This window comes from Lactuca sativa, chromosome 4, assembly GCF_002870075.4.
Source record: "Lactuca sativa cultivar Salinas chromosome 4, Lsat_Salinas_v11, whole genome shotgun sequence".
NCBI lineage: Eukaryota > Viridiplantae > Streptophyta > Magnoliopsida > Asterales > Asteraceae > Lactuca > Lactuca sativa.
In genome coordinates this window covers 92163918-92177677 of record NC_056626.2, presented here as the reverse complement: position 1 = coordinate 92177677, position 13760 = coordinate 92163918, and positions in this window count along the sequence as shown.

Here is a 13760-nt window from a genome sequence, read left to right as displayed (position 1 = left end):
AGAACATCCATTAACGAGTTCTCAGCAGCCAAATCTTCTTGGAATTTAGAGAGACGCTCGTCAATAGAAGTACGGAAGGCTGAGTTGTCGTCTGTCAGGGATTGACGAAGTGAAGCAAAAGACTTCAACTCAGTAGAGACAAACGTGGCCAACTGTTGAACAATTGGTTCCAACGTAGTCTTGGTTGCATCAGCACTCTCCTGTAAAGACTTTAACAGGGCAGAGGCATCAGAAAATAGTTTATCGACTTTTTCGGTCGCAGCCTCACAAGCTTTCGTTGAGGCATCGATGGCGGCGGTTGCAGAAGCGATAGAATCTTGTTGAGCCCTTGAGAAGGCATCAACAATCTTCTGAATAGCAGCTTCAGAGAGTGATGATTGAGACGTAGAAGAAGAGGCAATGAGCAAGTCGACCTTGTCATGAAGCTCCTTAAGATGTTTCTTTGTGACCGGAGCGTCATCATCATCGTCGCTCTGCACTTGAAACGGACTGTAATAGACCGAATCAAAGGTCATGTTTTCCCCGCCAAGGAAAGTATCATCTCCGTCAGAGGCATGACCGGGAGATGGTGGTAGTGGTGAAGCTGGTGGTTCAGTGGTATGAGTAGGTTCAGGTTGGGTTGTTTCGGGTATAGGTGTAGGGGTAGGTTCGGGTTGTTTTTGAGTAGGGGTAGGTTCGGGTGCTTTTTGGGTTTCGGTTGTGTTTATGGGTTCAGTTGCAGGTGGAGGTTCGGTTGCATCGGTATAAACCCCCGTATCAGATACGTTGGTTGTATCCTTTGCAGTGGATGTTGTTGTTGCATGGGTGAAGATGGGTGGTGGCATTGGGAATGAAGTTTTTGGAATGTGGGTAAAGGGGTTTATGGTGGCAATGGAAGTAGGAATAGTTTGAGGAGGAGAGGGAATTGGAGAAGGAGGGATTTGAATCTCCGGGGTAGGAGATCTGGATGGTGTGTTGCCTCTTGGAGAGTCGTCAGAATCCGAACTCTCACCCTCGGACTCACTTGAAGAGGAAGCGATAATCAGCTTTCTCTTTGGTTGTGTTTTTCGCCTCTTGTGTTGCGGAGACTGAGCAGCTTTAGTGGGTTTCCTCTTCTTAGGAGAAGGGCCTTTAGCCCCTTTCGCCACCTGTTTCCCTTTGTCTGCCTTCTTGCCTCTTGGAGCAGGCTTATCGGCGTCGTGAATCGATTTCAGCATCTCCGGCGTGAGATCCCTCGGACCAGAACGCTTGAACTCTTTGTAGGTTCTGATAATCCAGCTGTCAGCTGGAACGTCAGCATACATGGATTTCGGAATGGAACCATTGAAGGGGAATTTGGATGCATCTAAGACGATGATCTTCGTGGTATGAAAGGTACCAATCGAAGACATCGGTGCACCGGCGACAGTGGGGATGCTGTACTTATCCATGACCCACTTCGTAATCAGGGTCCAAAACCTAGCATACGACACCTCTGAATGCCGCGAAGAAGAGGAGAGACTCTGGATGAGTTGTTGCCAAAGAACAAACCCATAATCGACATTGATGCCATTGTAGACACCATATAAGATGGACAGGAACAGTCGACTGGAACCATCTGAGCCAGAGCTCCTTTCAGAAAGACCTTTGAATAACACAGTGAACATCCCGTTCCACTGTGGCGGCAAACACGACTTCTTGAACTTGGCGATGGAAGTAAGCGCCTCCGTATACCCCATATTGTAGAACATATTGAACAGGTGCCCCATTGGAATTGCCTCTGGATTAACCCTCGTAGGATCAGCTTCGAACCCTAACAGGGAGCAAAAGCGTTGCTTGGAGATAGACGCTTTGTGATGAGAAACGTCAAAGAAGATCCTATCAACCACTTTGTCGTAATGAGCAGTTGCATAGATCTGTGACAGGAACTCCATTGGTACTGATTCCGCCCTTGAAAGTGCAGGTGCAATCGGCGAATACTTCAAACACTCGATGATTGGGAACATGTAGGAATCATAAGTGTGAGGGGTTAAATCGATGATGAGGCATTGTTGAGGGCGAATGGGAAGAATGTGAGAAGTGGCGTGAACAGAGGATGAATCTGCCATTGTTGAAGAGAGGGAAGAAGATGATGAACAGTAAGGGTTCAGGGATTTCTTGCGCTCTAGGAATTTTGACTGCAGTAAAGAGGTAAATGGTAGATGATGTCGCCTTTTATACTGGGGTTTAAGGAGAGAGAAAGATCTTCCCAAATCTTCTATCGAAATACCAAGAGTTTTCCGGAGTGTGACTGATGCGTGAAAGTTAGGGTAACCGATGATCACGCATGAGAGAGAGTGTCAGATTCCTAAGAACACGCCTCCCAGCAAGCGCTGTTTGGAGACAAACCGTTTCAGATTCACACGCGCCCTTTCTGTGCCATTTAGAGATGAACCGTTTCAAATTCACACACGCGTCTGCGACGTCATTTGGAGATTAGACGTTTCAAATTCGCACGCGTTCCCTGTTACGCCGTTTGAAATCAAATCAATTAGACTCCCGCCTGAGTCAGCAACTCTTCATCTTATCCCTTTAAAGTGTAACGGCATCTTTTGAATAATACGCCCACGTGGATTAAAATTGACCGCAGCTTATACTTAACCACCAATCCAATGAAAAAGCCTGTAATTATTAGAACCAGAATTTTGGAAAATCAAAGATTTTCGTGCTAAGGGTGTAAAAGAAAAGAAATAAAGCAATCCTTTTTAGGAAAAATTGTGATGTCAATAAAGACACGAAACAAATGATCCCGGGCACGAATCTCTTCCTTCAAAGTCAAGAGAGACCTTAAAGTGCTAGTGTGGTTTCCCGTTGAATAACGATCAAACACTTATTAAGAAGTGTTGAAAGGCTTCTTTTAATTAGGCTTCTTAGGGTGGCTTTTGCTTTGATTCAACAGTCCTAATCTTGAAATAAGATAGAAAGTGAACAAAGTACTTGTGAGACCGGTGTAGTCTGTTGAACAAGTAGGTGGGTAATAATTTTAAAGTGGCTGAAAAATATAGAATCTCAACAAAAAAAAAATTAAAAACTAGATCCCAAGGGAAGAAATGTTATGGTGCTTAACAATTTCATAGGAATCACACAAAACAAAATTTTGAGATTTCATGAAGATACGTCCGTCAATCCATTAGTGAAAACTAGAGCAAATTAATTGTTCACCGTCAATTCAGATTGGGTATTGAATTTTGGGTTTCACTCGGCTCGTAGTGGCACGAAACTAAGATCATAAACGCAGTTTTTGAGTAACCATAAACCTCAGTGGTAATTACTGAGAGTCTCAAGAGTTACGTTTGATTTCGGTTGTGGAAAATTTTGAAAAACCGAACCCGAGCGTTCGGTTAGTTTCGGTTTTGAAAAATTTTGGAAAACCGAACCCGAGCGTTCGGTTGGTTTCGGTTTTGAAAAAAAAAATTTGGAAAACCGAACCCGAGCCTTCGGTTGGTTTCAGTTTTGAAAATTTTTGAAAAACCGAACCCGAGCGTTCGGTTTATTTCGATTACCAAAGAAATTAGATTTTCAAAAAGGAAATACTTTTGACAATAAAAGAAATGTAATAGCAACAATTATACATGAAATTTACAACCAAGAAAACCACCTTTGATTGATGAGCGAAGTGCAGATTATCCAACCGAACCCGAGCGTTCGGTTCATTTCGGTACATGAATACAAAAACCGAACCCGAACGTTCGGTCTATTTCGCTTCTTACTTGTGAGTTTGAGAGGTGATTTGTGGTACTGACTCTGATTCCATCATACCTAGCCCTTGTAAAATTTTGTTGAACGACGCTTCAGGAAGGGCTTTGGTAAAGACATCAATCAATTGATCAATGGTTCTAACAAAGTGAATTTCAACGTTTCCATCTTCCACATGATCTTTGATGAAGTGATACCTCAGTGCTATGTGCTTAGTCTTGGAGTGTTGCACTGGGTTATGACAGATCCTAATTGCACTTTCAGAGTCACAATATAGTGGGATCTTTTTCATATTGAGTCCATAGTCTCGGAGTTGACTCTGGATCCAAATCACTTGAGAAGTACAGGATGCAGCTGCAATGTATTCTGCTTCAGCTGTAGACAAAGACACACACGTTTGTTTCTTTGATTTCCAGCTAACCAACTTCCCGTCAAGGAATTGGCAGCCGCCAGTGGTGCTTTTCCTGTCTAGTCCACAACCTCCAAGGTCTGCATCTGAGTAGGCTTGAACGAAGAAGCCTGAGTTGGAAGGATACCATAGACCTAAAGAGGTAGTTCGCTTGAGATATCGTAGAATGTTCTTTACTGCAAGCATGTGAGGTTCGCGTGGGTTCGCCTGAAATCTAGCACAGTAACAAACAGAGAACATTATGTCAGGCCTGCTAGCAGTAAGATACATCAGAGAACCGATCATCTGGCAATAAAGCGTAATATCAAATGCCGGTTTATCCAAGGATGGAGTGAGCTTGGTGTCGAACGCCATGGGAACTTTGACTTTTGAATCTCCCATCATGCCAAATTTTGCAAGGAGAGTCTTCGTGTAAGCTTCCTGATTAATAAAGATGCCTTCGGGTCCCTGTCTAATATTTAAACCAAAGAAAAAGTTAATAGGACCCATTGAGATCATTTCAAATTTAGTCTCCATCAGCTTTCTGAATTCAGCCGTTAAGCTGGGATTCGTTGAGCCAAAGGTGATATCATCGACGTAAATTTGAACAATCATAAGGTGGTTACCTTCCTTCTTTCGAAAGAAGGTTGGGTCAACTGAACCTTGTTTGAATTTGGACATCTTTAAAAACTTTGTCAGCGTTTCATATCAGGCTCTCAGAGCTTGTTTCAGTCCATACACGGCTTTGTCTAAAATATAACAATGATTAGGATACCTTTCATTTACGAATCCAGGAGGTTGCTCCACGTACACTGTTTCTTCAAGTTCTCCATTAAGAAATGCACACTTGACGTCCATTTGGTAGACTTCAAAGTTTTTGTGTGCAGCATAGGAGAGAAATATTCTAACTGATTCCAGCCTAGCTACAGGAGCGAAAGTCTCTTCATAGTCAATCCCTTCCTCCTGACAGTATCCTTTCACTACCAGACGTGCTTTGTTTCGAATCACATTCCCTTCCTTGTCCATTTTGTTCCTAAAGACCCATTTGAGACCAACAACTGAGGCATCTGGAGGAGTTGGAATAAGTCGCCAAACTTTGTTCCTTTCGAATTCATTCAGTTCGTCTTGCATAGCTTGAACCCAATCAGAGTGATCAAGAGCAGTGTTAACTGTCTTTGGTTCAACTTTTGACACGAAGGAGTTAAACATACAGAATTCTACTTTTGAAAACAAGGAAGTCTGTTTTGCTTTGAGTTGTGATTGAGTCAGAACCTTTTTAGATACATCACCAACAACTTGAGAGACAGGATGATCTCTGGTCCATTTGACGAGAGGAGGGTAGTTTGGATCAAAGGATGGATCTAATTCAGCGTTTATCATCTCTTCTGGTTCGGATTGACTTTCATAGTCGTAAGACATATCGGCATGCTCCCCCTCGACAGATAAGCTTTCAGGAATGTCTTGAGTATCTTGAGCTACAGAGGTTTCTTGTGGTGCTGAGCTTTCGGGTGTTGATCCACCTTCGGGTGGTGAGGCACTTTCGGTTGGTGTGGTACTTTCGGTTGGTGAAGTGCGTTCGGGAGCAGCTTGAGAACTGTTCTCCCCCTTAACATGTGAGCTCGGCTGTGATGATGATGGTGGATACTCCCCCTCGACTGAAGCATTGTGTTGTGGAGGGTCGTCAGAACTTGATCCACCTTCATTCATTCTCTTTGCAGCATCTTCGACCAGTTGCTTCAGATGATCTACCCTGTTGTCAGATGCGCTGGCTTCTGAGAGAGTGGCCTTCTCTGGTTCATCAAACAACTCCATGAACTTCTCAAATAGGTTAGCGATTGAGGCTGTGACTTGGCCAGTTTGAGGAAAGATTTCTCCTGTTGTGACTTCGTTGGCCTTTAGCTTTTTGACATAGCTATCATCGAAAGTCACATAATAAGTTTCTTCTATTTTCCTCGAATGCTTGTTTAATACCCTGTATGCTGAGAGAATAGCCCAGAAAAATCCCTTCGTCGGCTTTGACATCAAACTTGTTGCAGTGTTCTTTAGAATTGAAGATGAAACACCGTGAACCGAACACATGGAAAAACTTGACATTTTGCTTCCTGTTGTTGATGATCTCATAAGGAGTGAGAGTGAAGCGCTTATTGAGATATGACTTGTTCTGTGTAAAACAAGCAGCAGAAATAGCATCAGCCCAAAAATATAAAGGTAAGGAAGCGAAACTTAGCATGGTTCGGGCTGCTTCACACAAAGATCGGTTTCGTCTTTCGACAATTCCGTTTTGTTGAGGTGTGTAAGGAGCTGAGAAGTTGTGACTAATTCCTTTTTCTGTCAGGAATTCTTCGAATTCTTTATTTTTGAACTCCAGTCCATTGTCGCTCCTAATGTTGCGAACGACTTTCTTCAGCTGTACTTCAATCTGCTTGATGAACACCTTTAGCTTGTGAGTCGCTTCAGATTTAAGCTTCATAAAGAACACCCATGTAAAACGCGAAAAGTCATCAACAATAAAAAGAATATACTTGCTACCACCGATACTTTCGATAGATGAAGGACCACACAAATCAATATGAAGTAATTCTAGTGGTTCAACAACTTTAGTGTTTATTATAGATGGATGACTTTGACGACTCTGCTTCCCCATTTCACATGCAGCACACAAATGTTCTCTATCATACTTGAGCAATGGAAGACCTCGGACATGACCTCCAGTGACAAGTTTGTTGATATCTTTAAAGTTGAGATGAGAAAGCCTTCGGTGCCACAACCAGCTTTCGTCAGATGGTGCTTTGGATAACAGGCAGATAGCTGGGTTCCCTTTGATAGGTTTGAGTTTTAGGGGGAACATTTCACCTTTACGCTCCGATTTGAGAATAACTCTTTTCATCTTCTTCTCAATTATTTCATAACCCTCATCGTCGAATGAAACCTTGAGACCGGTACCTCCAACAAGCTGAGATACACTGATGAGGTTATGTTGTAGTCCTTCCACGTATGCAACCTTCCTAATCGTGAAATCACCGTTTGTAATCATTCCATAGCCTTTTATGGTGCCGAAGGAGTTGTTCCCGAACTTGACATTTCCACCGTTTGAAAGAGATCTGTATTCCCTTAGCTCTTCCTTCCTTCCTGTCATGTGACGCGAGCAGCCACTGTCAATGTACCATTCTTCGTCAAACTGCTCGTCACTGATAACCTGCAAAAATTAAGCAGATTTAGGAACCCAAAGTTTCTTGGGTCCTCGTGAGCCTTTCACAGGAACAGGAATAGTAAGAGAGATGTCAACAAGATATGTTCTTTTTATTAGTGTTGTTTCATCTTTCTTTTTGATGGTGAAAACCTTAATTTTATTGGGATTCGTTGCTTTTGGTTTGGACTCTGGTTTAACTGATGAAACCTTCTGTTTTCCTTTTTGTTCAGTTGATGATTGAGGTTTTTGAGAGTGAACATAATGGAATTTAGAATGGGGTTTAGAAGAATTTGAAGAATTTGAAGAGTTAGAATGAGAGAGCTTAGACTGAGATGATTTATTGGCTGGAGATTCTAGGTGACCCTTTTGCTTTTGATCATTAGTGGGACCGACCCTAGAATTTTGATCTCTTTTGTTCTCTGAACCAAACCTTTGCTTTCGGTTGACGTTGTTCTTTGAACCGAACCTCTGCTTTCGGTTGATGTTGTTCTCTGAACCGAACCTCTGCTTTCGGTTGTTATTGCTCTCTTGTGATTCAACAGGACTTTTCTCTAACTTTAAGTCCCTGTCACGATATGAGAAATAGGCATTTTGAGATTGCCAAAATTGTTTTCTTTCAGAGAGATTCTTCTTGTATCTCTGATTCCTTTGCTGTTTTTGATTTCTCATCTGCTTCGGTTGATGATGGATATTGGCTTTCGGTTTCTGTTTTCCTTTAGCTGGTTCACTCTGAACTGATGATGTTTCGCTTAACGGAGTGACTTCTTTTGCAGGAATTCCTTTTTCTTGAGGAACATCTTTTGTACCACTAGTACTTGGCACATCGAAGCTATCAGGCTTATTCAAGGGTTCTGGCACATATCTGCCTTTGCTTTTCCATGAAGTCCTTTCAGACAGACCTACCGTTTCATCAGTGTTGTCGATGGGAGCTGACCAGAAGAACTCGTCACAGCCATCAGCATTGTCTTCGTTTACAATGGCAGTGAGTTCAGCAGTCTGATGCTCGGTTACGCCTGTGACCTTATACACCTGATTTGGAGTGGTTCTTACTTTTTGGTATACTACTGCCTTCTCTGCAAGAATCGGGGACTTTCGTTGGGACAAACGAGCAAACTCCACTGAATTTTCTGAAATGAGATTCTTGTGGTTTTCGGGTTCACTCTTGACAAATTCTGAACAGTCAACTGTGTCCTCTACAGAAATTTCACTCATATTGTCATCCTCATTAAGCTCAGATGCATTTTCAACATCAATTTTATTTTCTGAGCTCAAGTTGGCATTCAATGAGTCAAATTTTTGTATGGTTTCGGTCCTCAGTTTCAGTTTATCATTTTCATCCAAAAGGTTTTTAAGCATGTCCTTATGGTCCTTGGACTTTATGAAAGATTCGATTTTGTCTAGTCCATACATATACGTCAGATTAACATCCTCAGATGAAATAACACTTTCACAATTATACGCTTCAGCATCAATTTCATCCTCCTTAAACTCAAGGAAGGGTAAAATCATGCGATGAATCTTTTTTCCTATTTCACAATCCAAATGAAGCTGAGTGATATTAGTGTAAAGACGTTTAGCAATCAAACAAAAAACATTTCTCTGTTTTAAAAGCTTTAAATTGTCTCTTTGCAAATAAATGTTTTCATCTTTTGTTTTGATTAACTCCGACTCCTTCAGTTCGATCCACATCCTCCGTTCCTCACTCTTCGAAGACACCCTGCTTAATTGGTCAGTTAGGTTAGAATTGGTGACTCGAGTTTGAGTTAAACTACTGTCTAGATGAGAGATTCTTGAATTAACATTTTTTAATTCTTTTTTGTATGAGCATTGTGGGACTTTGAATGAAACAAAAACGGATTGTACCTTCTTGATCAGTTCATCAAGCTCGTTGAACTGCACGCTGAGCGGTTTAGCTGTAAAGCACAAATTCTGTTGCTCCTTCGTGTCTTCATTCCCACCATCTGTGTTGTATCCCCTCATCTGAGATATGTCGGACACCATCAAGCATTTTCCACCACTGCTCTCTTCTTTCGCCACATAAGCCTTTCCATGAGAAGGCTTCCTTACTTCATCATCTTCAAAGTCGGTTGACCAGACCTCCACGCCACCGAACTCATCATCCGCTACCGAACCCTGCACAATTAAAGCACTCATAGAAGGGTTAGCAGTAGATTTCTTCTTCCTGATCTCATCCAGCTTTTTCAGCAACAAAGCTTCTACATCCCTTTCATCATCCTTTTCTGCCATTTTCTTGAGGACACAATCTTTTGCATAGTGGTTCTTTCCTCCACAGTAATAGCAGCTCACTCCCGAATCTCCTTCAGCTTTCGGTTCCTTCTTTGATTCTTCTGCCTTCGGTTTATCTTTGACCTTTTCAGAACTATAAGTCCCCTGCCAATTTCGGTTCTTGTTGGTGGGAAATCTCTTCTTGATGAACCTCTTGGGGTTTGATACCATCATAGCATAGTCTTCAGAAGTGAGGTCATAGTCTTCCAAGTTGAAGTCTTCTTCTTCCATCACCGCTTTGCTTTTGGACAGGAGGGCCAATGAACCCAAGCTTGAGACCACATTTTTCTCCTATAACACGATCTTTTCTTGAGATTTCAGGATGCCCACCAGTTTCGCCAAAGAATAGGATTTGAAATGCTCATGCGCTTTAACTGTGGACACTACGGCTCTCCACTCTGATCTGAGGCCGTTCAAAAACGTAACCTTCTGCTCAATTAGTTTCCTTTCAATGTCATGTTTAATCATCTTGCTAAGAAGATGATTGAAGCGATCGAACGTTTGAGTCACGGTTTCTTCGGCTCCCTGCTTGAATTCACCAAACTCAGACAAGAGTAAGGTTTGAATGGAGTGTTCAAGATCTTCGTCCATAGAATATAATTCTCGTAGCCTGTCCCATATTTCTTTTGCAGTTGTGCATGAACTCACCAGCCTGAAAGTATCGGATTGAAGAGCGAATCTGATTAATCTCAATGCTTTGATATTGCACTGAAATTTATCTTTTTCGTCTTGAGCAATATCTTTAACGTCTTTCAAAAGATCATTGTACTCCTTTTGAGTTTTAATAATCCTTGAAGTTGCTGAATGAGAAAAGGGTCCAGATACGATTGCTTCCCAGATGAGGTATCCATTGTCCTCAGATCCTATAACATAATCTTCAAAGTGATGTGCCCAGACTTCATAATCATGGGTGTAAAGGATGGGAATCTTCATTGTTGATCCAATGTTGTTCGAAATATTAATGGGATTGGATTGAGACTCGTCCATGCTTGATCGAATAACTTGTTAAAAGATCAGACTTGTAATGTATTAAATTAGGGCAAAACAATAAATACCGAGTTACGTCAATTATGGGATGACGGCTCAATAAATATCAGTAAATGCGGAATAACCCTAATCGAAACCTTTTTCACAGAAAAGAAGTGTATGAATTACACAGCCTCCTGCTCTGATACCAATTGATAAGTTCAAAACTAACTTGAAGATCGTTTAGATCTTTAAAACAGGTAAAATAATAAACAAGTAAACCGTAAGAACACAAGAATGGATCAAAGCGTGTCGAATGATTGATTCAATAATCATCAGCAGAGCTCGATAAAGAACTTCCGCTGTAGAGGATTTAGGGTTTACAAGAACGATGAAGAAATAATCTCTGATCTATCGAAATCGCTATCAATCGTTAACCTAATACGCATGCAAGCATATCAATATATACTAAACCCTATCAGCTCTTGGTTGGACAGGCCCAAACCGGAGCTACAAAACTTGGACTAAGAAGCGAGCCCAATAGACGCAATACTTAACAAATCCGCTACCCAACAAATTATTCATTGGAAAAGGTTAACACTGACCAACCCTCAAAATCAAAAGTTCATGACTATGACCGTGTGATTGTCGAAGATAGTCAAACTGATAGTGATAATGATGAAGAAGATGTTCCAAATGAAACAACTATTCCCGGAGTTTTTGTCGATCAAGTGTATGAGGAAATAGAGAAATTCTAAAAAGTGATGAAGGAAAAAGGTCCTCATTATCTTGAATCAAACTCAGTTGTTTATCCAAATTTCAAAGGCGATGATGATTTGGTGTTTCCCAATCAGGTGTTTGTCACTACAGGAAATGGAGACAAAGTGAATCATGAAATCAACAAAACTTTTGTTGAAGATAACAAAGGAGTTTCAAAAGAAGGGTTTTTCACAAACCAAAGTAAGGTTGAAAGTATATTCTTAATAAGAACTCATCCACTTTTCAAAGGGAAAAACCAAAAAGAACTTGGGAAGTTGAGACAGAGAAAGAAAATGATGACAAACAAACAAATGAACCATTTCTCAAAATCAAAAGACTAAAGCACAAATTTTCAATGAAGAAATTCAAAAAGTTTAAAAAGAAGAAGTGATTTCGATGTCAAAAGCTCGAAACAAGGTCTATTGGAAAAATATCAAGTCTTTTAAGAAACAAAAAGATATTTCACAAAAATTGTCTGACCATAAAACGACTGAACAAGTTCAGAATTTTTCAGGAAAATAAGTCTTTTTCTTAGAACAAACATGCTAAAAAACAAACTGATTTTTCAAAAATTCATTCAAAAGTTCAAAAACCAAGAAATGAAAATTTTGTTCAAAACCAACAACAAAGGACTTGTGTTCCTAATCGTCAAAGTGCAAGGTTTTCACAAAATAATTTTCATGGATATGGTTTTCAACAAAATGAACAAAGACATATTCATCAATTTCAAAATCAAAGACGATTTTTGAATGGACAAAAAGTTTGTAATCGAATATCTGTCAGTTATTACAAACTTTTTCAAAACCATTATCAAACCCATGCGAAACCATCATTTCCAAAAATAGATTTCGAAAATTTGGATGCCAAAGGCAAGAGAAACAAACCATTTAAACCAAAACAACCTCACTTTCCCAAGAAGAATATTAATCGTTGGCTCGAAGGAAAGGAAAACCTTATCAATCCGAAAAGTTTACTCAAGAAGAAATCAGGTATGGTTACGAAAGCTACTTGAACAAGTCATCAACTGGAAGTTCTACGTCAATGGAATCAAATCCTTCTATTCTAAAATGGAAAGTTATTCCCAAAGAAAAAAGTTGAGGTAAAACAAGCTACGGAGGAAAAGGGAAAGTCAATGTCGAACCTAAACCAATGAATGATTTCATTTCGATACCTAAGTCTATAGAAGTTGACTTGATCAATAGATTGAAATCCAAAGTTCGGAATTGGGTATTAGGTTCTTCATTTCATTATGCATTTCACTCTAATCACCAAGGACCCAAAAAGCCTTGGGGACCTAAATTCTTTATTTGATCGCATGTATTAAGAGATGAGAAATACGATGAACACTGGTACATCGACAGTGGTTGCTCTCATCACATGACAGGTTGAAGGGAAATTTTGTGAGATTATCGAAGTTTGGAAAATGCTGGAGTTGTGAATTTTGGAAATAACCAAAAATGAAAGGTTAAAGTCTATGGGAAAGTTACATATGGAAATTTTATAGTCAATCAAGTGGCATACATTGAAGGTCTTAAACACAACTTGGTTAACGTTTCACAACTTGTTGTGGGCACTGGTAATCAAGTGGTCTTCGATGATGAAGGTAGTGTCATTTTGAACAAAGAAATCAAAGAGGTTTTTCTCATGTCTAAGAGGAAAGGTGATATGTTCACTCTCGTTATCAATCCAAATGTTGGTGTACCCTTTGTTGGCTTACTTTCGAAGGCGTAATCTGATTTGAGTTGGCTGTGGCATCATAGACTGTCTCACCTGAATTTCAAAAATTTGAACAAATTAGTGGTAAATGATCTTGTTCGAGTCTTAGCCATTTTAAATTTTGATAATGATTTGTTATGTGCAGCATGCGAATAGGGGAAGCAACACTGTCAAGGTCATCTAATAGTCATCGATTCAAAGATCATCGAACCTCTGGATCTTCTTCACATTGATCTTTGTGGACCTTCGACTGTTGAGACTCTCAACAAGAAGAGGTACATCATGGTCATTGTTGATGATTTTTCACGGTTTACTTGGGTTTAATTTCTTCGTCAGAATTCAGAAACTACTCAAGTAATGATCAAATTCATCAAGCACATTGAACTCAGTTTGAGAAAGAAAGTCAGAAGGATCAAAAGTGATAATGGCTCAGAATTCAGGAATCATGTTCTTGATTCATTTTTGGTTGATCTAGGGATTATGCATAATTTTTCATCTCCTTACACACCTCAAAAAAGGGTGTTGTCGAAAGGAGAAATGGGTCTCTATGCGAAGCAGCGAGGACTATGCTCACCTATGCGAATCTACCCCAATATTTATGGGCAGAAGCAGTTTCAACAGCATGTTTCACTTAATACCGATCATTTATTCATCGTTATTTTAATATCACACCATATGAAGTCATTAACAATCGAAAACCAAATGTGAAAATTTTGCATGTTTTTGGTTGCAGATGCTTTATAATGAATCTCAAAGATAACC